Source organism: Acomys russatus, chromosome 15 (genome assembly GCF_903995435.1).
Source record: "Acomys russatus chromosome 15, mAcoRus1.1, whole genome shotgun sequence".
Lineage (NCBI taxonomy): Eukaryota > Metazoa > Chordata > Mammalia > Rodentia > Muridae > Acomys > Acomys russatus.
The window spans coordinates 17,189,555-17,213,025 of NC_067151.1; the positions used below are offsets into that span (position 1 = coordinate 17,189,555).

General features: G+C 43.0%; 1 pseudogene; it reads left to right on the plus strand.

Moving 5' to 3' along the window:
• Positions 1-22,339: 22,339 nt before the first annotated feature.
• On the plus strand, positions 22,340-23,245 carry LOC127199630 (craniofacial development protein 1-like; annotated as a pseudogene).
• Positions 23,246-23,471: the final 226 nt, after the last annotated feature.

Consider the following 23,471-nt stretch of genomic DNA (forward strand, 5'->3'; position numbering starts at 1 on the left):
TCTGAGCCAGGAACACCGAGGTCCGAACATCACGGCAGCAGGAGTGCTCCACGGTTCGGAGGGACCAGGGTGCGGAGGACCTGCGTGCCACTGCACACAGGAGGAGCGTGGTTTTTCTCTGATTGGAGCGGCAGCGGCAGAGGCAGCAGCACCAGCGGCACCAGCAGCGGCGGCTGAGGTTTGCAGCTCATAGCCTTCCGGTGGAGGCAATTGGTGTGGTGGCTGGTGGGAATTGCTGCGGGAGAGGGGACTCGGGGCAGGATTTGGGTCGCGTGGAACCTTTGGACCCAGACTGGACTCGGCGGACAGTTCGGCCCCAGAGTCCCGGGTATTGGCCCGGCCCAGCAAACAATTCTGCCTGAGGCACTAACTCAGTGTGGCCATAGCTCCCCTGCTGTGGCGCAGGCTTAGTTGAGCACGCTGCTCCACACTAGGCACCACCTCAGCTCAGCGGCAGCTCCCCTGCGGTGACACAGTCCAGGCGGAGCACTTGTTCCACCACTGGCGCTAACTCAGAGCAGCCGCAGTTCTCCTGCTGTGGCGCAGGCTTGGTGACGTGCTCGGTTCCATCCTAGGCACCACCTCAGCTCAGCGGCAGCTCCCCTGCGGTGACACAGTCCGGGCGGAGCACTTGTTCCACCACTGGCGCTAACTCAGAGCAGCCGCAGTTCTCCTGCTGTGGCACAGGCTGGACAGAGCTCTTGGTTCCACCAGCTCTAAGACTCTGGTTGGACACAGTGTGCAGTTTGAATCCAGAATTCCTGGCTGAGATTGGTGGTCAGTTCGGGCCCTGAGTCAATAACTGACCACAGCACGCACTTTGGGCCAAAAGGCCCTAGTGGAGCTTGGTGCGTAGTCCCAGCCCAAAAATTCTGGCTGGACCCTGTGTGCATTTTGGGCCCAAAATCCCTAGCTGAGCTTGGCAGACGGTTCAGGCCCTGAGAATCTAGCTGAGTTCTGCCCGTGGTTCGGTCCCAGTGCTCCTGGCTGGACTTGGCAGGGAACACAGAAGGCTGTGGATACCTTGGCCTGACCCAACGCTCATTCAGAGACCCAGAACAATTGCAGGATCCACAGCAGAGGGGGACTGAGGATCACTGGATGTGAGAGACCAGAACAACAGGGCTAACCTCCTAACATCCACACCAGTGAAGCTTTGAGCTCGCAGCCTAGGGAAATCATGAGAAAACAAGTGAATCTATCTTCGGACTCCCTCCATTCAACTCTGGAAGCTACCCAACAAAAACAAAGACGGCAAGATGTCTAAAGGACAACGAAAAAGCATACGCAAAAAACCCCAAAACAACATGGCGTCTCCAGTTTCCAGCTATCCCAAAGAAAACCACCCAGAGAACTCAAATACAACGGAAATACAAGAAAATGACCTCAAATCCTTAGTAATGAGGATGATAATGGAGGAAACAAATAAAATTCGTAATCAAATGCAGGAAGACGCAGACAAACAGGTGAGAGACATAAAAGAAGCACATAGAGTGGAACTGGAAAAATTGCAGGAAAATGCAAACAACCAGATGAAAGAAATAGATAAAACAGTTCAAGCTCTGAAGACCTATAAAGAGGCAATGGAAGAAACTCAGGAATATACAAAAAATCAGATGAAAGAAATCAAAAAATCAGTTCAAGATCTGAAAATGAAAATGGATTCAATGATAAACACACAGACAGAAGAAAAACGAGAACGTGAGACCTCAGAGAAGAAGGTGAGCAACACAGAGGTGAGCTTTTCTAACAGAATCCAAGAGATGGAAGAACGAATCTCAGGGCTAGAAGATACAATCACAGATATTGAATCAACCATTAAAGAAAATGCCAAATCTGGAAAACCCCTGACACAAAACATCCAAGAAATTAAGGACACCATGAAAAGAAGAAATTTGCGGATAATAGGCATTGAAGAAAGAGAAGACATCAGACTCCAGGGCCCAGAAACTATTCTCAACAAAATTATAGAAGAAAATTTCCCCAATCTAAAGAAAGAGATGCCTATAAACATACAAGAGGCCTACAGAACACCAAATAGAATTGACCAGAAAAGAAAAACTGCCCGCCACATAATAATCAAAACACAAAACATGCAGAACAAAGAAAAAATATTAAAAGCTGCAAGGGAAAAGGGCCAAATAACATTTAATGGTAAACCTATCAGAATTACACCTGACTTCTCAGCAGAGACCATAAAAGCCAGAAGGGCCTGGACAGAGATCCTGCAAACCCTAAGAGAACACAGATGCCAGGCCAGACTACTTTACCCAGCAAAATTATCAATAACCATTGATGGAGAAAACAAAATATTCCATGACAAAAACAAATTCAAACAGTACATATCCACAAACCCAGCTTTACAGAAGGTACTAGAAGGAAAACTCCATCCCAAAGGGTCAAGCTACAACCAAAACTACCCAGGAAATAGATAACTATCCCATGGCAAAAACACAACTACACAAACGCTCGACTGGAAACAACATCAAAATTAAGACTCTTAACAGTCACTGGTCATTAATATCTCTCAACATCAATGGCCTCAATTCTCCAATAAAAAGACACAGACTAACTGAATGGGTACATAAACAAGATCCAACATTCTTCTGCATCCAAGAAACACATCTCACCCATAATGAAAGGCATTACCTCAGGGTAAAAGGTTGGAAAAAAATATTCCAAGCAAATGGTCACAAGAAGCAAGCAGGTGTAGCCATTTTAGTATCGAACAAAATAGACTTTCAACCAAAATTAATCAAAAGGGATGAGGAAGGACACTTCATACTCATCAAAGGTAAAGTCAACCAAGATGACATCACAATTCTGAACATCTATGCTCCCAATACAAGGGCACCCACATATGTAAAAGATCTCCTAAAAAAGCTTAAAGCACACATCGATCCCCACACAATAATAGTGGGAGACTTCAACACCCCACTCTCACTGAAGGATAAATCATTGAAACAGAAACTAAGCCGAGAAATAACATCATTAACCAATGCCATGGGTCAAATGGATCTAACAGATATCTATAGAACCTTTCACCCAAACAAGAAAGAATACACCTTCTTCTCTGCACCCCATGGAACCTTTTCCAAAATTGATCACATCGTAGGTCACAAAGCAAGCCTCAACAGATACAAGAGGATTGAAATAATACCTTGTATCCTATCAGATCACCATGCTCTTAGGCTGCAATTCAACAACAACAGAAATAACAAAAAGCCTACACGTTTGTGGAAACTAAACAACTCTCTGCTAAATGACACCTGGGTCAGGGAAGAAATAAAGAAAGAAATCAAGGAGTTTCTGAAATTCAATGAAAATGAAGAAACAACATACCCAAATTTGTGGGATACATTGAAAGCAGTGCTAAGAGGAAAATTCATAGCACTAAGTGCCTTTAAAAAGAAATTGGAAACATCGCACACAAGCATCTTAACAACACAACTGGAAGCCCTAGAAAAAAAAGAAGCAGAAACACCCAAGAGGAGTAGACGCCTGGAAATAATCAAACTCAGGGCTGAAATTAACAAATTAGAAACTAAGAAAACAGTCCAAAGAATCAACAAAACCAAAAGCTGGTTCTTTGAGAAAATCAACAAGATAGACAGACCATTAGCCAAACTAACTAAAAGGCGGAGAGACAGTATTGAAATCAACAAAATCAAAAATGAAAAGGGAGACATAACAACAGACACTGAAGAAATTCAAAGAATCATAAGATCCTACTTTGAAGGCATATACGCCACAAAATTTGAAAATCTAAGGGAAATGGACGATTTTCTTGATCAAGTTCACTTGCCAAAGTTGAATGAAGAACAGATAAACAAGTTAAATAGTCCCATTTCCCCTACAGAAATAGAAGCAATCATCGATGGTCTCCCAACCAAAAAAAGCCCAGGGCCAGATGGTTTCAGTGCAGAATTCTACCAGACCTTTAAGGGCGAGCTAATACCGATACTCTTCAAGCTACTCCAAAAGATAGAAATGGATGGAAAATTACCAAATTCATTCTATGAGGCCATAGTCTCATTGATACCTAAACCTCACAAAGACTCAACAAAGAAAGAGAATTTCAGACCAATTTCTCTTATGAACATAGATGCAAAAATACTAAATAAAATACTTGCAAAACGAATACAGGAGCACATCAAAGATATCACTCATCATGACCAAGTAGGCTTCATTCCAGGCATGCAGGGATGGTTTAATATACGGAAATCCATCAATGTAATCCACCATATAAACAAACTGAAAATAAAAAACCACATGATCATCTCTTTGGATGCAGAGAAAGCATTTGATAAAATTCAACACCCATTCATGTTTAAAGTTTTAGAGAGATCGGGGATACAAGGCACTTTCCTCAACATAATAAAGGTTATATACAGCAAGCCAATAGCCAAAATCAAAGTAAATGGTGAGATACTCAAGGAAATTCCTCTCAAATCGGGAACAAGGCAAGGATGCCCACTCTCTCCATATCTCTTCAATATAGTACTCGAAGTTCTAGCCAGAGCAATAAGACAACAAAAGGAGATCAAGGGTATCCAAATGGGAAAGGAGGAAGTCAAATTATCCCTCTTTGCAGATGATATGATAGTGTACATAAGAGACCCTCAAAACTCCACCAGAGAACTCCTAAAGCTGATAAACACCTTCAGCAAATTGGCTGGATACAAAATCAACTCAAAAAAGTCTGTAGCCTTCCTATACACAAATGACAAGCTTGCAGAGGAAGAAATTAGGAAAACCACACCCTTCACATTAGCCACAAGCAATATAAAATATCTAGGAGTTACCCTAACTAAGCAAGTGAAGGACTTGTATGAAAAAAATTTCAAAACTCTGAAGAAAGAGATTGAAGATGACCTGAGAAGATGGCGTGATCTTCCTTGCTCATGGATCGGGAGAATTAACATAGTAAAAATGGCCATCCTACCAAAAGCAATCTACAGATTCAATGCAATCCCTATCAAAATACCTACACAATTTTTTAAAGACAATGAAAGTTCAATTCTGAACTTCATATGGAAAAACAAAAAACCCAGAATAGCTAAAACAATCTTGTACAATAAAAGATGCTCCAGAGGAATCTCCATACCTGATCTCAAACTGTACTATAAAGCAATAGTACTTAAAACAGCATGGTACTGGCACAGCAACAGGCTGGTTGATCAGTGGAATCGAATCGAAGACCCAGATATGAATCCACACACATATGGTCACTTGATTTTTGACAAAGAAGCCAAATCCATTCAATGGAAAAAGGATAGCATCTTCAACAAATGGTGCTGGTCTAACTGGAGGTCTATGTGTAAAAAAATGAAACTGGACCCATATTTGTCACCTTGCACAAAACTCAAATCCAAGTGGATTAAAGACCTCAACATAAAACCAGAGACACTAAGCCAATTAGAAGAAAAAGTGGGAAAGAGCCTGGAACATATTGGCACAGGAGACAACTTCCTGAACATAACACCAACGGCCCAGGCCTTAATGTCAACCATTAATAAATGGGACCTCATGAGGCTGAGAAGCTTCTGTAAGGCAGGAGACACTGTCAAGAGAACAAAGCGACAGCCTACAGACTGGGAAAAAATCTTCACCAACCCTACATCTGACAAAGGTCTAATATCCAAAATATATAAAGAACTCAAGAAATTAAACACCACCAAACCGAATAACCCAATTGAGAAATGGGGCTTGGAACTAAACAGAGAATTCTCAACAGAGGAGTATCAAATGGCTGAGAAACACTTAAAGAAATGCTCAACCTCCTTAGTCATCAGGGAAATGCAAATCAAAACAACTCTGAGATTCCATCTTACACCCATCAGAATGGCTAAGATCAAAAATTCAAGCGACACCACATGCTGGCGAGGATGTGGGGAGAGAGGAACACTCCTTCATTGCTGGTGGGAATGCAAACTAGTACAGCCACTTTGGAAATCTATCTGGTGCTATCTCAGAAAAATGGGAATAGGGCTTCCTCAAGACCCAGCTATTCCACTCCTTGGAATATACCCAGAAGATGCTCCAGCACACAACAAGAAAATTTGCTCAACCATGTTCATAGCAGCCTTATTCATAATAGCCAGAACATGGAAACAGCCTAAGTGTCCCTCAGTAGAAGAGTGGATAAAGAAACTGTGGTACATATACACTATGGAATACTACTCAGCTATTAAAAACAAGGAATTCCCGAAATTTGTGGATAAATGGATTGAGCTAGAAATGATCATAATGAGTGAGTTAACCCAGAAGCAGAAAGAATCAAATGGTATATACTCACTTATATCTGCATACTAGCCCAAGGGGCATGTCCCACGAAAGCCTTCACTTACCAGGAAACTAGAACAGAGGGGAAGGCATCCTATTGGGACTCTAAATGAGAGACGCATGGGAGAACAGCAAAATAAAAGGATCCAGAGGGTCCTAGAAATCTACAAGTAGAACAATATGATAGGCAGATTTGGGCCCAGGGGTCCCGCTCAAACTAAGGCACCAGCCAAGGACAATACAGGAGGTAAACTTTAAACCCCTTCCCAGATCTAGCCAACGGTCAGAATATTCTCCACAGTTGAGTGGAGAGTGGGATACGACTTTCTCACGTACTCTGGTGCCTCACATTTGACCATGTCCCCTGGAGGGGGAGACCTGGTGGCACTCAGAGGAAGGACAGCAGGTAGCCAAGAAGAGACTTGATACCCTATGAGAATATACAGGGGGACGTAATCCCCCTCAGGAACAGTCATAGGGGAGGGGAATAATGGGAAAATGGGGGGGGGGGGGGAATGGGAGGATACAAGGGATGGGATAAACATTGAGATGTAACAAGAATAAATTAATAAAAAAAAAAAAAAGAAAGAAAGCCACACCTCTTAATAGTGCCATTCTTTATGGGCAAAGCATTGAAACACACAAGTCTATAGGGGCCATTTCTAATCAAATCGCCACAATAATTTATTCCATGGCCTTGGAAAAGATTTAGGTTACTCCAAAGTCTATGATCCAACATGGCAACAGTTTAATGAAGTATTTATAGTACAGAGAACACTGTAAGTCACAGTCAAGTCTCCCTGAAATACTTTGCTGGAAACATGAAGAGGGTGGCAGAAGCGAAGCAGAGAAATCTCAGCTATAGGCCTAAGAAGCCGCCTGATGGCATTCTCAGCCATCTGGTCAAGTAGAGTTTTGTTAAGTTAATACATCCTAAAATATTTTTATGTGTTAGTCTCATGGTCAAGGAATGGCTATCTGGGAGGCTGGCAACAGCCTAAGATGAACTGCAGACAAGTTCTGGATCTGCAGCAATGCAGCCAGCCTTGCAGAAGGGTCAGAGTAAGGCTTTGTCATATTAGCAGTGTGTCATCAGGAGAAGGTCACCCGCTGAAGGACTGCGATGAGAGAATGGAGTGGAGACAGAGACTGTTTACGTGACCAAGACAGTTTAGGCCTAGGCCCTCATCCAAAGAAAAAAAAATTTAGAATTAGAGCAGTATGGATGACTTTGAGGCCTCCTCCGAACACCGCAACTGCGGGTTCAGGGCCTCCAGGATGCCAGGCATACCTCTGGGCACGTAGCTTCGAGACAGTGCCTGGCACACTGTAAGCTATGCTTATGTTCTGCACACAGGTGTCCCTGATGGCTCTCACACCACCTGGTAGTCCGTAATGCTGTCTGTAGAGTCCTATGAAATAGGGTGCGGTGGCTCTCTCACAGAGAGGCAATTGTTGGGTGGAAGTGGAAAGTGGGGACCTTCTTCAGCTTCAGTCATAGCTACTCCATGCTAGGTCTGGTTTATATAAATTTTTTGTTTAAGATTTATCTTAAACTCATCCTTTGAAGGAAAAAAAAATGTAATTTCCTATGTTGCAATAATCTTTTATTTATTTTAAAGATTTGATTTAAAAAAAAAAAAAACCAGACTTATTTCACTTTCTTTTTCTTGTATAAAAACCCTATGTGGTAGCCACAGCTGGAGCCTAGGTCATCTGAACCTCTGTTCAGAGGTGTTTCACAAGAGGATGAGTGAATTGCTGATAAGGATACTTGGTGAACACATTCTCTTTCCACAGGCCAAGTGTCCTTGCCTCCCCCCCACTACCTCCCAATCACCCCCCCCCCCCCCCCCCCCCCACCCCCCCACCTCTGCGACCAGGCTGCTTTCAGACCATTAGACACGCCTTCTGTGCCATACCGCACTGTTGAAAGTGTTGACTCTGAAGTCTGAGTGGTGTGAAGTAAGGCCAAAGGAATGGGCTGGGCTGTGTCCACTCCAGTCAGCTCACCAAGACCCTGCTACTGAGAGACCCATGGCTGCTCCAGTTCTGGGTTGTTGAAAAGCTGGTCATCGTCAGCCCTCCTTCCCACCTGCCAGCCCTCTCAGGCAGTCTAGTCTTCCTGTTTTGCTTGTGAGCAAAATAACTTGCACAGTGAGTTCACCGTTCCCTTTGCGATTCTCATTTCTTGGGTCTCAAGCTGCACCTAAGTAATCAAGCTGCACAGTGGCTTTTTTTTTTTTTTTTGCCCCTGGGTCTCCTTTATTGGAAAATTTTAAAACCACAGCGTTTTAGACCTTAGAGGTTTCTTAAAAGTTCAGAGTATTTGCATACGCATGATGAATTATTTCGTTGACGGAATCATGTCTAGACACAAAATTTACATGTTTCATATAGATCTCATATACCCCGGTTGAAGGTAATGTAATATAATACTTTTAGTTACTTAGCATAGTACATGAAACTAAGTGTTACAATGTGGGATTCTCTACTTTTTTGCATCGTTAGCTCATGAAAAGTTTCAGTGTCTGGAACATTCCAGAACTCAGACTTTCATATCAGAGATGCTTAAGTTGTAATTAAAATTTATATTTTTATGATTACACAAGCAGTAAGATTATTTCACATCTACAGTATCTATCTTATCCTTGGATTTGATTTCTATATTTTCAGTTACCTGTGGTCCAACTGTGGTCTGAAGTATTAAGTGGGAAACTTTAGACATAAATAATCCATACATTTGAAATTGTGTATCATTCTAAATGGCGGATGAAAAGTGTCACCCACCTCCGTATTTCCCAGGACATGTCTCATCCCTTTGTCCTTGTGTCCTTGTGGTGTACACTATCTCCCCATCAGTCACTCAGTGACCATCTTGGTTATCAGATCGACTATTTTGATGTCAACAGTCAGTGTCTTTGCACTTCAACCCTGATATCGAGTTGTTGTTTGTTTTTAAGCAAGCATACATGTTTCAGATGGCTTTAGCTATTTTCCTGTCATAATTCAATGGTTTACTTCCTTTCTCCCATTGCTACCATCTGTGTCCAGGCAAGGCACACAATTCAAAGAATGCTAGATTAAGCTGACATTCATTTTCTAAAATGAGCTTGTGTAGCTTCAAGTGTGAGTTTCACCGCCTTACACACACACACACCACACACACATACACACAAACAACACACACACACACACACACACACACACACACACACACACACACACACTTTAACCAGCACCCAGGAAGGGACTTTCTCTCAGAAAAGTATGTTGGCCAGAAAACTGGAATTCTGTTCTTGGTGGTTCATTGTTGTCCCTACTTTACGGCCAGCTCATTTTCAATAAGAAGAGGACATTATGAAAGCTTTGGGGCTTTATTTCTTGGAAACACATTTTCCATGTGCAGCCCACCATTAAGAAAAATAAGACACCACCTACAGGTGCTGTGGTTAAAAAGAAAGGTGACAGATGCAGCCTTTACATTTGCACACAGGTCGAGGTGCCTCGGAGAACCTTGTGCTTTTGGTCAGTACTGCCCACAGACGGCCGCAGGGCCTTCCCTCCTTACAAATTAGCACATAAGAGAAGGGAGGCCTGTGCGCTAACATGGAAAGGGAATTTGAGTCCCACACCAATCTTTGTGCTTATGGTAATTATGGATCGATAGGCATGCTTCCACTTAACAAAGTGTGTTTGCGATGTTAAAGCACCCTGATATTTCAGCAAGCACTAATATGTGAGATGACCACATTGTGTGTCACCACTCCTGGGAAGATGTGAACAAATGCCTACTAGCCACAGATGTCTGCTCGCCAATGACAGACAGGAGGAACAAGAACTCCAAAACTGGTCTTGGTGGACCTGTGCACTTATTTGGGGTTTATAGGAGTAAGGGATTAGGGCTTAGTCACAGGAGCATAAGTAGCTCAAGACAGCTACATTAACCTGGTGGTAGCTCACGAAGACTGGAACCCTGAGCTCACTGCACAACCTTAACCGACTGGAGAGTCTCTCCATTTTCCCTGGGCTGAGAGTGTTTCTCAGCAGTTAGATGCTTATGTAATCTTGACGGGTCAGGATGGGACGCGTGTTTTTGTCAGGTTCAGGGACTTCCTGAGGCTTTTGAGTTGTTTGCTTATTGGATTTTGACCGGCTTCCCAGCAGAATGGAACTTACTGTTTCCCTTCAGAACAGTGGTTCTCAACCTATGGGTGGCAACACCTTTTCATGGGGGTCACATATCAGATATCCTGCATATAAAATATTTACATTATGAGTCATAACCTTAGCAAATTACAGCTATGAAGTAGCATCAAAATACTTTTATGATTTGGGGTCACCACCACATAGGAGACTAACTGTATTAAAGGGTCGCAGCATTAGGAAGGTTGAGACCACTGCTTTAGAACATACTGAGTCTTAACGGTCATCCCTCTAAGATGGAGTGTTTTACCTACGAGTAAATTCTGACATAGCACCACTTTCTTCCTAAAGGTGTTATAAGTAGGTAGAGCCAAACAAAATAAAACAGAACAGAAAAAAACCCACTGGGACGGATGGTTTTAATTGTCAATTTGACACCGACTGGATTTGCCTGATGGAAGAGTCTCAATGAGGGATTGTCTAGGTCAGGTTGGCCTGTGGGTCTCTGCTGGGGGTTGTCTTGGCTGCTCATCAGTGTGGAAAGACCTAGCTTGAAAGTGGATGCTACCAATCTTCGCTTAGGGGCTCTGGACCATATGAGAGTAGAAAAAGCAAGCCGAGTGCTAAAGAAGCATGCATCCATTCATTTGTACCCTGCTGGTAACCATGGAAACCATGTGAATTGTTCTCTTGATCCTCTGCTGATGTAACTGCTTCAATGATGAACTGTAACTTGGAACCAGAAGCTAAGTTAAACTACCTCTCCCAAGTTGCTTTTCATCAGAATTTTTTTTTATCAGCAACAGAAATGAAATGAGGACACATTACTCATTTACAATTGTAAGCAGAGTGGCCGTGTAGAGCTCTGGTGAGCCGGAAGAGAGTGGAGGTGCTGGAGACACTCTTGGATGTCTTCAAAATGTAGGGAGGGAAGAAAAATCAAGTGTGAAGATGAGAGAAGAAAGGTCAGAGGCAGTCATCACTTGGTCTCATGCCCTGCCCTGCCCTTTGCCGGGACATAAAACACGTAGTCATAATTTCCTTTGATGCCTCCACACTCCCTGTGAGGTGGACTCCACCCTCCTGCTCTGTACTAACCGAAGTCTATCAGTCTTAAGCGCTGTTTATGAATGAACTGATTTACCCCAAAGGAACACACTGATTCACTAGCGTTCCTTAAATATGTGCTCATAGCTGTGGCTTTTGGTCTCCTTGAAGGAAAGGATAGCTTAGCTTTCGGTCACAATGACATTTTTTCCCATGAAAAAAAATGAAGAATCAGACCAAGAAGAAAGCTTGAATGTTCTTGCAAGTCAAGGAGTCTGTCACAGAAGTGAGCACAGAGGCAAACCTCCACCTCTAAACTGGTCCTTAAAAGCACTTATTCATTACTTTAAGGGAAAAAAAAGCCAAAGAGAAAAAAATAGCTGACTAACTTCTGCTTGGCTAAATTCTGGATTATTTTTATTGGCGAAAGTTTTGAGTGGCTGAAAGGTGCCCATTAACACAGCCGCAGAAAGCGCTGACAGGGTGATTATAAGATTAACGCCCTCTGTTACATTAAGTGTGTCAAAACCTCACTCTTACCTGTTGGTGGAAAACACCAGCACGAGCGGAAACCTTACAGATGCGGACTGCTTTCTGAAGGAGCAGTGTGCTTTGGGTGTCTCATTTGGCTGTTGGTCTAAGGAGCTCATGTTTTATTCAACATTGGCATTTCAAGAGTGGAGGAGCTATAAGCAGGGTGCACAGAGCTGGGGTGTTAGCCTAGCTGGAGACAGTGCTGCTGCTGTGTCAGAGCCTGGATCTGAGTTTGAATTTCAGGACCCATGTAAAAAAATTAGTGGTGCACATCTCTGATCTTGGCTTTGGGGAGGCGAAGACAGGAGGATGTCTAGCGTTCACTGGCCAGCTAGCCTAGCCTAATATGATCAGAGCTCCAGGTTCAGTGAGAGGCCTTGTCTAAAAAAAAAATAAAAAATAAAAATTAAGGTGGCAACCAATTGAGAAAGGCATACTATGTCAAGCATAGCCTCCTTGTGCATAAGCATACATGCACACACACACGGAAACAGGTACACACACCATATACATGCACATGCATAGGAGGAACTGTACCTGGCAGTCCTCCTCAGTTTGAGTGACCACATATGGTATAGTCAGGAGTAACTAATACAATGCCATTTATTTTAAAAAATATATTTTTATTCGCTGATTTATCAGTTCTTTGCCTCAATGAACACAAAGTCTATATTACATGCTATAATGTTTGTGGCTCCAAAACTGAAAATTACTCATATTCTAGGCCCAGGTTTAGGAAATTCCCATGTGATGGATGCATAGGGCTTAGGGGGGAGAGCCACTCCCCCCCCCCATGTGTCCTACATGAGAGCCCATTAAAGAAAAACAAAAGTAGAATATTAGCACCAAATTAATATTAATTTGATTAATGTGAGGGGGCCTCACATAGGTTGGGGTCACTGGGGGCTATAGATTTATATGCATACAGAAAGCCTGTGCTCAACCTCAGCCTCCATTCTGCTGTAGGGCAGACTGCCTGTTTTAGTAGAAAACTCTAATCCAGGGCTGTTCAAGGTCAACTCAGTAACCTTAAGGCCTCAGGGCTGTGATTATGTGCCTTGGGGAACCAGCAGTGGAGGCTGGTAGGGGAGGAAGACAGCATGGCTTTGTGTCTAGCTAGAAGTACTCAGGTAGAAGGGCCTGTTAGGCTTCCTTTGTGACCTGTGACCCATGAGGTCAAGGTTGGCCTGATAGACAACTCCTACCTTAACTATGCATGACATTGTCAAGTAGTTTTATAAGTTCAACTTATTAGACATGTATTCCATGGGTGAAGTGATTATCTATGATTTGCTGTTGTTGTTATCTTTTTTGAGACAGCTTTCATGTAGCACAGGCTGGACCTCAGGATCTTCTTAGGCTCATGAAAACCTATAACTTTATCACTGGAGTACCTTAAAGAATTAATAGTCCCAAGAAAGCATCCAGATTTATGCTACCAGTTTGTTGACTGGAAAGTGGCTGGACTATTCTTTACAGACACTGCAGAACTCTCGTGAGAGGCAATGGGGTCCGTTTTTTGCTTTTTTTTAATCTAGCTAAAAATTCAACATAGAAATGCCCAACCAGGTCAATGGTTCCTCAAATGATTAACGAGAAGGGATATTAATAAAATCCTCAAGGGGAGAAGTTAGTTGAGATGCTCTAAATTCTGTCTGTCTTTAGCCCCAAGCTCACACCATCAGTCTTCTCACCTGTAAGTTGAGGAGGTTACAATGCATTGGGAGATGTGTCTGAGTGATAGCAAGTGCCAAGGTATCTTAAACTGTACCATGAAAATAGGGCTTTTCTTCCTCAGGGCTAGATAACAGCTGATGCCTCCTCGGCCTCCTCACCAAGTGATCTGGCTTTAGCTATGCAGAGAAACAAACACAAGATGGGTTAGGAAATCAGACCGATAGAGGAGACACTTCTTTGATAATGAAATAAAAAGTAGGGGGTGAAGAACCTAACATATTAGTTTCTAGTGTGTTACTCTCCTTGTGACTTAGAGTGGCTGACACACCATGGATTCTACTCTATGGGACCACTGATGGCTGGCTTTCCACAAAGAATGCTCCTTGTCAGAGCCAGTGACTGGGTAGGCAGTGACTGGGCTTTTGCCCCTGAAGAATTAAAAGCCAAAAGGGATTTTTACAAATTATAATAATGATTAAAAAAAACCTGGGTTTTAGGAAAACAGATGAGAAATAAATGAGAAACTTTAGGGGGACAAGGAATATGGACTGAAAGAAGAAGTGGGCATGGAAGCTACTAGAATGGAGAAGACAGACACAGGAGGCAGGGTCTGCAGGAAGGATGGGGAACAGGAATCCAGCATTGGGAAGACCATGGTTCTGGAGCTAGACTCCACACAGGGGCCATGGGTGCAGGAAATCATGGGAAGGGAGCCAGCACCCCTGTTCCCTCTGCACACACCTCTGCTCCTTCTCCACACACCCCTGTCTGGAAAGCATGATTCCTCTTTGGGTAAAGTAAGCCTCGCCCATTTTCCCAAGCACACGTTCTGGTCATCTGCATGCCAGGTGCAGGTTTGATTTTCATGGAAGTCAACTTGGAGCTGTCTTCGGTTACAAGAAGTTTTCTTTTCATTCTGAAGTTCAGCAGTTTTTCCATAATATCAGGGCAGTCTTTTTTATTACCAGGAACATGGGTCTTATTTGTGGTCTTAAGCCATGGCAAAACTCCACAGAAGCCAAAGGGAGCTGTGGTTAAGTCAACCTTGGTGAATTTTTTTATAAGGTTTTGAATATGAGGCAATCCAACTCATTTTGCTGAGTATATATTGCTTTTGGTTCCCATTAAAACATTTACCACATACTAACAATAGCTTCTCATCTTTGCTAGGTTTTCTATACAGTTAGCAAAACCCCAAATATCCATGAGCCCTTCCTCAAAGGGGAAGCCATGGATTCTAGCTAGCTTTGATTATGGCCCTAGAACCTCTCTTTTTGTTGACCAATTGGAATTTTATTTTTATGGTGCATTGTTCCAAGGGCTCTTTCACTTGTTCATGAACCCTATTTTCTCCTCAAATATAAGAAGTTGGAAGAGAGTAGCTTAAAAATTGACTCAAATATATAAAATATTTCTTACATAATTTTGTTATTGGTTTATATCAGTTAATAGCAGTATTTCAATGGGAAATTTCTTGTGACATCTCTGTTACTTGCTTTGTCACATTACTCTGAGGAACCTGGCACCCACCATCTCAGTGTCTCCTCACTTTGCAGTGGTCACCATTTTTTATTGTCCTTTTCTTTTCACCTCTCCAAACATGGGTAATAAAAGGTAAACACGGGGAAGGACTGTTGCCCTATTGAAGTCCTTTGGGACAGGTAGGGCTTAGAACTTAGACTCTGAAATGTTCTCTGCCTGAGATTGTCAGTAAAGGTGGCTTAAGTGTGACCTGGATTCACTAAGCCACTTCCCAGTGGAGTGATGTTAGTAATGGTAAAACACCACACACAGTAGCCAGACACTCAGGAGGCAGAGGCAGGTGGATCTCTGGTTTCGAGACCTGCCTGGTCTACAGAGTGACCTCCAAGACAGCTAGGGCTACACAGAGAAAAACAAATACCATACACAGTGACAACTTCCTTCTCAGAAACCATGTCCCGAGTTTGGCACAATATTGGCACTAAGTTCTTACATCTGAGTCTATACTTTTCCAATGTCTCTCATCACATTCTGCCTCCCTCACGTCACTCGACCCCCATGGTAGGGATAGTTTAATATGACTGACAACGGACCATATGAATCATGCAAGGATGACATGGCAGAAATGAGAATGGAACCCCACTCTTCAGGCAAAAATCAGGGAGTGGAAAGGAGAAGTGAGCAGCTGATGAGACCAATCAGGTGTGAAAAGCAGAAAAGTGACCCCACGTAAACTATTTTTTTCAGGACAGGAGTAGTTGAATTCACAAACTCACAGCAGCTGTGGTTGCCTGACAAGACCTGCACAAGATCAAGCCAGTCATGCAGAAGGGCCATGAGCACCCCACGGGTTTGCTGTTGCAGTTGTCCTAGAACCTCCCTTTACTTCCTGATACCGTTAGAGCCTCTGGCCCATTTTCTCTCCACTCCTGTGCCTCCCATGCCTACGGGGATTCACTGGTTTCCTATACAGTTTCCCCCCATGTTCTGGATGTTGTGCTTTCCAGCTCTCTCAGTCTGCCTTCTGTAAAGCTATTGTGGTCTTCTTTTCTCCAGGATCAACTCAAATGGTAGCTCATTAGGACAGTGCTGAGATCCTTCTCAATGAGCTAAGGTAAGTGTGACCTGGTTCACCTGCCTTGATGAAGACACGCTTTTGGTCTTTGATCGTTAGGAAACAACCCAGAGCGAGCACGGTGAGCATTTCTGAGGCATCTACAAGCGGGCTTGTTCTTTTCAGGAATTTTGTCTGTGTGGAGCCCGGGGCATGCCAGGCAAAAGCTCCAGCGCTGGGTTAATCATTCCCTACCCTTTTCCAGGTGATGGCTATTGCTCAAGTACAAACATCCTGAGATAACACTTTGTAAAGCATTTTACAGTCTTCAAGAGCAGGGCAACAGCTTCCAAGTGTATTTATCCCAATGCCTTGGGAATAGAAACGGGCTCTTAAAAATCTTCTACTATGTTGACTTGAGTAGTTGATTTAACTTAAAATATACATTTAAACGCCCCATTCCAATGTATCAGGACACATCACAACTTTAAATAGGACTGCAGATCACCTAGAGACGGACATCTAATCTTCGGATTTCAGTGGTATGGGGAACTCTGTTGCTGGCCTGATGAAGATGTGTCAGCTAATAGTAAAAGGACAGCAGTGTTAGCGTGGTTTGTCTTCTCATCGCCAGGACCCTTACACTTCATCTCACGTAACTGAGACCAAACGTCACTCTTGTCTTTATCTTTTCTATCTTCATGTAATTTTGTCATTCATTTTTTATAGATGAAGAAACCAAATAACGTGCAGAATTCAACTTCTTCCAGGCTATCAAGCCGGTAAGGGTCACACCGGGGATTCACAGTTAATCCTGAGTAGTTCCAAATCCTGGATTCCTAACACATGAAGTCTATCAATGCACCTGTTAAGATGTAGCTCTGCTGTTTCTATGGGAAAACAAAATGACCGGGTCATGCTTCGTTCAGAACATCGGAAATGATTGCAACACAGAGCCTTCCAGAAGGACTTGAAAGTTGGGAGGATGTGGAACATCTAGATGTTTCGTGGGTGTTCTAGCTGAAACCACTTTATGTGAGATGATCGATTGTAACAGAAAAGTGACCTGGTTCCGAGTCACTGCAAGGAAGCTCCGATAGGGGCATCCAGGAAAGCCAGGCATCAGGGTGTTGACAACATTTGAGAAGGATCTTTTCTTTGCCTTACTCTTTTAACTTGCTCAATTAAGACTGTTTCCTAGTTCTGGTGACTATTCTTACCGTATTGAGTCCTAGTTGGTTTAAGACTGTATTGCCAACTTACATAACTATATGCAAGGGGGTGCAGTAAAGAAACTGCCGACGTGACTGATTCGTGGTGTGATCGAGATTTTTTTTTTTAGTGTAAGAGAGAAAACGTCCAGAGGCATCTGGAAGAGCCCAGAGAAAAGAGAGAAATAAGCAGACTCCCCGTAGCCATGAGACAGGACATGGCCAGGGCTATCTGTGAGAAAAGGCAGAACAACCAGTGATAGAGAACAGAGAGAGCATGGTGAGGCCAGCAGCGGCCAAGAATAGTGAGAATAGCCAGGTTATAAGAAGGATGAGTAGCAGGGGGTAAGGTGGAGGAGGAAGTTAGGGTTAGGGTCAGGGTTAGGGAGGATGCTACCATGGGCTTTGAAATGTGGAACAGGTACTTGTGGTACTGAGGAAGCCTGGAGGCCAGCATGTGCTTTGACATGCTAATAGATGCCATAGGTAGCCATGGCATCTCTTCTGCCAGATGTAAGGGAAATGACTACTTCTGGCAGATGGTAGCAGGCTTCACAAGCTCCCAAGAAAATGCTGGCATTTATCTAACCACCAGAAGTCCTCCTGTAGTCCAGACTGAGCTCATTTCTTTTGGAGTGCCTTTAGACTGTCCTTTGGAGTTTAGGGATTAGATTTTCCTTTGGACCTGGCAATGCCATGTAGAGCCTACCATGATGGCATGTTGTGTGGAGCCAGAAGGCCCTCACTAGAGCTGAGCTCTCACTAAACACTGCTAGCATGTTCTCGCATGTCTGGAACTGGGACCTCTTTTCCTTACACTCCAGCCACCATCTGTACTGTGTTATAGTGGAAGAACACAACGCCCACAACGCCCACAATGACCATGTGACCTTTCACTAATTCACCAGGATGAATGTCTGCTTTTTATAATCCTAAAGATCTTTATTTCTCCTTCATGTTACTGAGCGTATCTCGGGGATTGTATATGCCTGACTGATTAGTATCAATATGGCCTCAAGATCAGAGTCTCCATTAATCCTTGTTTTTCTGGTAATATAATCCCCTTGAATTCTGAGGAGTGTCTATTCTTTCAATTTCAGTAATATCTTCCAATTTTCTTGGCTCTTCGTGAACTCTTTCGTTTTCTACGGAATCCATCTAAATCATCCACCACCAACTATATAGATGTGTTTATATGAGGCACTGTTTATGAATATCTTTCCTGGAGAAGAATGCAAGTAACACATTGGGTTAAACTGTGAATTTGGACCATGGTTTGACTCTCTGGGTCAAACAAAGCATTTGTTCCGAAAAGTGGTGACCTGAGTTTCCTCCCTGGCATTTACATGGGGGAAGAAGTAGAGAGTTGAGTCCAACAGGTCATCCTCTAAGCTCTCCGTGAACACTGGCGTCTATATCCTCACACACGTACATGCACAAACACATGATAAATAATTCTAAAGTTAATTAATACACTGGCCTGAATATAGGAGCCCTAACACATCTTGAGCAGAACTGCATGTTTACTTCGTGTTGTGTTTTGTCTTCGGAAACAAGAGGAGCCCGTGTGCTCAGTGTGGCTCCTCTGTCAGCTTTCTCAGAGAAGGAAGTCTGTGTGTACTTTTATGTGTGCATGTGCATGTGTGCCTGCGTGCGTATGTGCATGCATTGTGTAAGAGACTCAATCGCTGCACAGCTTGACCAGCTCAATGGTGCTGGAGTTGTCATGGAGAAAGAGCAGAGAAAACAAGAAGTTTTCAAAGAGAGAGAATGGGCTGCGGTAGCTGCAGCATTATACACTTCCTGTATGATGCCTTCGGGGCCAGCCTGACCTTGGCCTCTCTCTGGACAGAGGCTTAGCCTGGAGAGAGTGTCAAGCTGAGATACACAGTAAAATGTACCAGCCTATAAGGGAAAATATGAGACATGGCAAGTAGGATCATGTTGTTGCTGCTTAACAAAAAAACAAAACAAAACAAAACAACAACAACAACAACAACAAAACCCTGCAAATTTCCCTTTTGTGATGAATGGTGAAATAGTTCTTAGCCAAGTGCGTCAGACCAAGACTATTGGGGTTCATCTGGTGCTGTGTATTCTGATGCTAATTACTGGCCCCCAAGATCTGGTTGCTGCCCAGATGAGCACATTCTCATGAACACCTGTCCTTGTTGTGTAAATCTTACTCTACCTATGCAAAGTTGATTAGTTAATAAAATATGCTGAAGCTTTGGAATCAAATGTGCTCTGCTTGAGAGAGGCAGAATTTGAAGTTTGAAGGCCTGGGGTCTGAGGACCATGAGGGGGGAAGAGAGAGAGAGAGAGAGAGAGAGAGAGAGAGAGAGAGAGAGAGAGAGAGAGAGAGAGAGAGAGAGAGAGAGAAGACAGGCACAAGAGGAAGAAGAAGAGAGAAGGTTGTGATGGGTTAGTGTGGAGAAAAGCACATGGCTGGGTCAGCATGGATGGACAGAAGTAGCCCAGATAGGAAGGATTAAAGCAGATGGCCTGGGCTGGGGGCTGGGAAGTGATCAGGAGAGTTTAGAGGGTTAGTATCTGCCCAGTCCCAGGTAAAATGAGGCTATTCCAAAATACAAACAGGTGTCTGTGTCTTTATTGATTATGATAGCGGGTTAGATAATAGCGCCACAGTAATTATAGGTATTTTAAAATAAACATTATTAGATATTTTTACATCTTCTATAACACAAGACTGTCACATTGTGAGAGCCATTGAGCAGCACTGTCCTTCCTGACCCAAAGTTTCCCTTGAACATTTGACATCACGATGATGATGTAAGTGTACTCAAGGCTGGCGTGAACCAGCAGGTCCAGAGGCCTCTTTTCCCTCTTTCCCTCATGAATCTTTCAGTTGCATGTGTGGCCTGATTCTCCTTTTCTTCTTCTTCTTCTTCTTCTTCTTCTTCTTCTTCTTCTTCTTCTTCTTCTTCTTCTTCTCCTCCTCCTCCTCCTCCTCCTCCTCCTCTTCCTCCTCTTCTTCTTCTCTTCTTCTTTTGATTCACTCTTTCCTCAGCCTACCCAGGACACCCTTCTCATGATTCCTCTGACCATCCATCAGTTCATCTGCTGCCTCTTCCTGCAGCCACAGCAAGGCAGTTTCCTCAGGACTGTCTTTCAGAAAACCTTCCTCATTGTCCTGCTTCTAATGAGGGTTCCCAATAACTCACAGGCAAGACACTGTGTCAATAACTCTGCAATCACAATCTTAGTGTGACACTCCTCTTCTGGTTTCCAAGGCCCAATATTCTAGAGTCAATCCCTTTACCTGTAAGAATCCTGAAACAAGAATTATAGGACACTTGGACCAACTCAGACTCCTTCCCTCTGACATTACACACGCACACACACACATACTCACACACACACACACACACACACACACATACACCACATACATACATACATACACACACACACACACACACACACACACACACACACACGAGCACTTAAATACCTCTACATTATAGGTAAATAGAACCTTTCTTATAAATTCAGTATGTACACAAGATGCAGTGTCTGGAAAATTATAAAGAGTAACACATGAAAACATCACTGTTTACTTAGTTCAAGGGACTTGCTTATGACTGAGTGAATAACTGTAAATCGACAGAAATGACACAAAACAATTGTCTTCAAGCATTGGTCAGACAAATTCAGGCTATGATCCTGGGAGAAAGGAAACATATGAAGAGATCCCATGAACACTCACACTGGCTGTCTGCCTAGGGCAAGGAGCCCTCTAGGAGGGAGAGATGTTAAGAGAGGGAGGGAGGGAGACAGGAGAGAGGGAGGCAGGAGAGGGGGAGACAGACACAGAGAGAGACAAGGACAGAGACAGGGACAGAGACAGGGACAGAATGGCTTCAGTTTATTGAAGTGGCTCAAGCTGTCACTGGATTTACAATGAGACAAAATCAAGACCACAATAATAACGAAAGACTCACTACATGTATTAAGTGTGAATGGATATTACTTACATATATATCTTTGATTTTGGTTTTTCTTTTTCATTTTTTGAGATAGGCTTTCTCTGTGTAGCTTTGGCTAGCTTGGACTCTTTTGTAGACCAGGCTGGCCTTGAACTCAGAGAGATCAGCCTGTCTCTGCCTCCCAAGTGCTAGGATTAAAGATGTGCACCACCACCACCCGGATTAAATATATATCTTAATAAAATTGTTTATTCTTTAATTTTTCAGTGATATCACTTATTGTTCAAATAATTCCTCTTTCTACTTTTAATTCGTGTGATTGAAAGTACTAAAAACACTCAATTTGAACAGAAAACTTACAGAATGGGTTTTCCTTTTTTAAAGTTATTATTGTAAAGTTACTTAGTTTGGACTATATTTTAAAAATTGCAAAATTACTTATAAATGATATTTTCAGTTACAACCAGTATTGATGAATATATTTTATGTATTAGTCTTAAGTCCATCCACTTTTTCAAAATTTCTCGTTATTCTTAGTAATTGTCTGTAATTTCTTTAGCTTCTACCAGTTAAAAGTTTCAATCTCCCTCTTTTTATTCTAGTTCATAATAATAATGTTCTTTACCTGCATTTTTTTTCTGGAGTCTGAGTGTGAAAGGATGTGCCAATACTAATTAGGCACCTTGTTTGTCCAGACGTTATGCAGAATGCTTCTGAAATTTCCCTTTGGCCATCATATCTGAGGTATGTTTTCTTCTATTCATCACTTTAAAAAATTGAATCTCATTTATAGCCTACAAAGACATTTTAAGAGTCAAAGACCCGGTCTGCACATGTGCGCACACTTCCAGGACTGCCCTCGCTGCTGGTCCTGCACCTCTATAGTCTCACACTAAATCTTTGCTTTTGGGGGGCAGTGGCCACAATCATGTCGGTAGCAGGCTCCACGCGACATGGAGGAATTAAATTCCGAAGACTTCTCCATGTCAGAAGAGGATGGGGACTACGTGCGGTCTGATGGAGAGTACCGTGACGATGACGTCAATGAATTAGTGAGGGAAGACCAAGTGGATGGTGCAGAGCAGGTTGAGGAAACCAAAGGGAAAAGATGGCAGGTTCAGAGTGCTCCAGCCAGAAAGAGAAAATAAAATGGTCTCTTGGAAGACAATCTGGAGGTAAGAGCGGTGAAGAAGATGAAGAGGAGCGAGGAGGGAGCCTTGGGTCAGAGAGTACAAGGAAGAAGAAGGAAGATGAGCTGTGGACCAGCTTCCTTAGTGATGTGGGACCAGAGTCAAAAGCAGCCCCAAGCTCACAAGAGAAGGCATCCGCGGAGACTGAAGAGACTAGTTCAAATAAACTGTTGATCAGAGCTAGAGAAACCCAAAGAATCAGAAAAGGAGAAAATTGCCAAGGTGTTTGACTTTGCTGGTGAAGAAGTGAGGGTGACTAAGGAAGTAGATGCTTCCTCTGAGCAAGCGAAGTCTTTCCTCAAGCAAAAGGAGAAGGAAAAGCCACAGGCTCGTGTCACCACTCTCTGATGGGTCAGTGATAAAAAGAGCAAGTGGCACGAATAGCCTTTTGGGGGAAAACTGGAGCCAAAAAAAAAAAAAAAAAACCCAAAAAAAAACAAAAAAACAAAAAACCAAAAACAAGAACAACAACACCAAAAAAAAAAAAAAAAAAAAAAACAGAGAAGGCGCACCCCTGAGAAGTTCAAATTAGCCTGGGACAGCTTCAAGGAGGAAGAAGGGATGGGGGAAGAACTGGCTCTCCATAACTGAGGAAAAAAAGAGTACATTGAATGGAAAGCTTTCCTGGACCAAGTGAAGCACAGGCAGTTTGAAATCCAGCAAATGTAACCTTGATGTTCTGAGGAGACTTAGTAGCAGCTTACTCCTACTGACAATGTGAGCTCTTCCATGTGTCTGGGAAGTGTTTCCATTTCTTCATCATGTTTCCAACAAGGCCCTTTTTCTACGTTGCAGTTTGGTTTATGTGTCTTAATCTCACCTGGTTGCATTCATTTTACTTTTTAAAACTTGTCTTTAAATAAACAAATAGTCTGAGCAGGACCCCTAGGCGCAG